The sequence below is a fragment of the Nannospalax galili genome, unplaced genomic scaffold, assembly GCF_000622305.1.
Source record: "Nannospalax galili isolate Female #2095 unplaced genomic scaffold, S.galili_v1.0 scaffold298, whole genome shotgun sequence".
Taxonomy (NCBI): Eukaryota; Metazoa; Chordata; class Mammalia; order Rodentia; family Spalacidae; genus Nannospalax; species Nannospalax galili.
The window spans coordinates 5068379-5072608 of record NW_008344488.1 but is presented as its reverse complement, the minus strand read 5'-3'; positions in this window follow the sequence as shown (position 1 = coordinate 5072608).

Genomic DNA, 4230 nt, shown 5'->3' with positions numbered 1-4230 from the left:
ACTGGCTTCCTGCTTCAAGCTGATAAGCAGTGTACTGAGGAATTAATATCTGAAGAAGCAGGATGTAAACACTGTAAATCTGATGCCCTAACTGCAACATGCTTGTCATTTCACCTGACTCCATGGCACTCTCCTGAGAGAGAAACATTGTAGTGTTAATTTCAAATGCAGACATTAGTCTGGTTTATAATAGCTCCTTGTTTCCCAAATAGAATTTACTCATTCACTGCTCACTATGGATAGTCCCCAATAGCATCTTTGTCTTTGCTGCACAACAAAGCCAGTGAATTCTATGATCACCTCTCAGTTATTACCTGGCCTCACAATGTGAAAAATAGGAAAGAATTAAAATCTTTCTGTGACATTATGTTCTGTTTGCCAATATTCTTGTGCTTGGAGTTTTCTGAAATGTCTCACATTTTTCTCTCAGTCTGGATTCAGTATATCTTTTGTCTCCTTTGAAATGGGATTTGGATAAAATAATCCATTTTCAGGAAATTACTTACAAGGAAGAATTTCAAAGCTTGACATGAGCTAAGATGTTATTGGAATGGGGAGACTAATTAATAATGACACAATGATCAGTTGAAGTCAAAGCAGGATATTGTACATAAACAAAAGTATATACTTTTTTTCATCTTTTAAAATACTTTTTCTCTTTAAAATTATTTTAAACATGCATTTTTGAACAGATATTCAGTTCCTGGGGGACCACTAACTTCCAAATCAGAATCATGACCCCATTTGCCCCCCAAACCCCATGTTAAATATCACTTTTCCCTGCTACAATAAAATGTCTAACAGGCACCTAAACTTCAGAGGTTAAAACAGTATTTATATTTATATCTTGCCTTACATTATTGTACCTAACTTTGCTTTTAATGTTAATGTTTCACAATATCATTCATTCTTTTTCTGATACCAAAAACTAAGGTAGAAATGTAGACGTTACCATGTCCTACTGGTTCTAGAAGCAAAATTTCCATGACCTTGATCCCCTTACAATGCTCATCATATATTGCCTAGATTTTACTCTAAGTTATCCTTCAGCATTCACCTCTAGATTAACAATGGTGATTTCTCTAAAAACCATTGTGTCAGGACTGGAGAGATGACTCAGAGGGCAAGAGCATTGGCTTTTCTTTCTTGAACCAGGCTTCAAATCCCAGCACCTACATGGCAGCTAACAACCATCTGTAACTCCAATTCCAGGGAATTTGACACCCTCTTCTGTCTTCCATGGACATTGTATGACATAGGTGTACTTGCATACATGCACGCAATACACACGGGCACATAAAATAAAAAATAAGTAAAAAAATTCTGTGTCATTATATTTTGAGACTTAGTTATGATGGAGAATATAAAACAGGTCTTGGCACAGAATGGTTACCAAGTAAATGTTAATCAGTTATAATGTGGCATATGAAGGGGCTTCAATAGAGCCTGTGAGTAATAGGAAGTTACTGGAAGGTTTTAGAATGATCTTTACTCAGTGAAGATAAATATTCAATGTGAAAAAATATGAAGACAGAAAGGTAGTTGAGAAACTCAGATATTAGGCTAAAATATTCATGAAATATTTTTGAGTTTGGCACACCAAAAACGAAATGATGTGCTTGTTGATGTTTTAGGGGCTGTTATAACAAAACACCATAAGCTGAATGATTAAGAAACACATTGACTTCTCACAGCTCTATGGGGTGGGAAGTCCATCATCAAAGTGCCAACAGATTCTGTGCCTAGCGAGGACAGTGCGATTTCCTAGTTCATAGATGGCTCCTCTTAGCTGCTGCCTCACAAAGTGGAAAGGGAAAGCCTGCTGCCGGGGGTGAGGGGTATCTCATTTATACAGGTGCTGCTGTCAACCAGGAGGACTCCACCCTTATAAAAAAAAATCACCTTGCAAAGTCCCCATATGTTAATTTTATCTGAAGATTAGCTTTCAAAGTAAGAATTTTAGAAGGTCGGAAATACTGAGAGCATGGCAAAGGTGAAGAAGCAGAGAACCTAGGCGAAGTAGTAGAAAAGATATTTAAAGAAAGAGCCACTATTAGTGAAATTAGCTTCCAAATCATCCCGGGCAAGCTTCTGTGTTAGTAAAGAACAGCTGAAGATAGGATTGTACAAATAGCAAAGCTGAAGGAAAAAAGAGAATAAAAATAGTAATAATATATTCTCGTTTTTAAAATCATAGAGTGCAACTTGTTATATGTCTACATATGCCCTCACAGGAATTCAAAAATGTTTTGCATTTGGGACATTTAGATAATCAAGAATGTTTTAAATGTAAAGAAATCTAAGTTGAAACAGTTTTGAAGAATTCATATTCAGTAAAATATAGCACTTCAAGAGGTCAAGTCTATAAGGCAAAATTTATTTTCTTTGGAAAGTGATGTCACTGATTGCATTAAGAGGAAACACTTCACTTCAAAGTCCTGGAGGTGGATATTATAATGAATTTAAAGTATATTTAGAACTTTAAAGAAATCCTCTCAATAAAAGGGAATTAGAGGAGGTTTACTTAGAATGTATAGGAATGAAATGAATCAAGATGAAGAAGGACAGTGACAGGAAGGATGGCAGGTTGTTTACTAGAATACGCTGTAGAAATTTTCATTATTTTTGCTTGGTTCTTTGTTCTGTTTTCAATTACAAAGGTTTAAATCTGTCTTATAATATGGGAATCAATTGTAGACATGGAGACATCAAAGGCCTAGGGGTCACAAACATAACTGAGCAAAGTATGAGGTGAAAGAAATTGGAGAGAAGAAGACAGATTAACCTTGAAGAGAAATGTGAGGGGGCATACAGTGTCATGCCTTCCAGTATTGGGCGGGGGGAGGGAGGTACTGACACCACTGCAAGTGGCAGCCTGTTCTGTCAGGAGCAGGTTTATGTTTCATAGATTTGCACCTGAGACGAAGAGTGATGCTAAACTTTGCTCCTTTTTCTACCCTGTGAGTCAGTTTGAAGAATCTATTTCCTAACCAACTTTGTATAACTTTGCACAATAAGAACAAAGGGGAAATGTTGGTAAGTAAGCTCAGGATCCTGCCTGTATCTTTACCTACCATAGAAAATTGATACTAACTTTTTATATTAATGAGTTCAGTAGTCACCTATTAAATATTGTTGACAAACATGGTAACAATTGGCTAGATTTATGAAGATGAAAAAGATATCTTGATGAAATCAACATGTAGTAGACAAAGCATACATTTGGAAAAATACTACCAAGTTTCATTCTTAATTGGGAACAGTTCCATTACTAATGAATATCGATCCCAAAGACATCTACTGAATCATGGAAAGTTCTCTGTAATTGATACAGCTTTCAGACAATGTCCTTTTCAGCCTCTTGATTGTGTAGAAAAGAAACTAAAATATAAGAAAATAAGACTAATATTAACACCTTTTTTTCAATCTTAATTTGAACATATAGCTGAAATGCCACCGGAAAGCTAAATCTATGAAGACTTCAAAAGACATTCTTGCCCATCAGGTTAATAACCCAAATTGTGGAAGAAAATAATTCAATGCAGTCTAATATCCTGCACTTAAAAGACAGGTCACAATTTGAAACAGATAAACTTAGCCTCAACCCCAGTTCTGGGAACAGTGTCTAAATTTCTTCAAAGTGCTATAACAGCCAATAGGAAATAGCAAATGAGATTTTAAAATGAAAAATTTTTAAAGCAATAAAAATGTTTTATGATGGATCACTAGCATGAAACGTAGGAAACTCAGCATTCAGGAAGGTGTTCTTCAGAGACCTGATCTAATTTTTCAGAATAATTTTGGATGAGAGGTATTTTCAGCTGGCAAAAGCCCAGCAATTGGAGCATTTTATATTTCAGCTGCACAAAAAAAAAGATAGGACGCAAAGGTAAAGTGCTTAGGCTAGTGTTACCAAGAGCAAAAGAGAGGTCTGAACAGCTTAATAATTATGCCTCAAATAAGGTTTAAACTGTCTCTAAAAATTCTTTAATGCTAATCAGTAGAGAAGTTTTTAAAACGTTTATGAGTTGTATGCAAGAAAAATGGGAAATATCTGAAATGGAGAAATCACTCAGTGGGGATATTTTCAAGGGACTCTACATCACTGGCAACAATGGCATATATAAGAACCCAGTCAGGTTTTCATTAGTAATCCCAGAAAGGAGCATCGTTGACACAGCTACGGATGTTTTCGCATCTGCACTATAATTCACAGCATCAGCTCTCCTC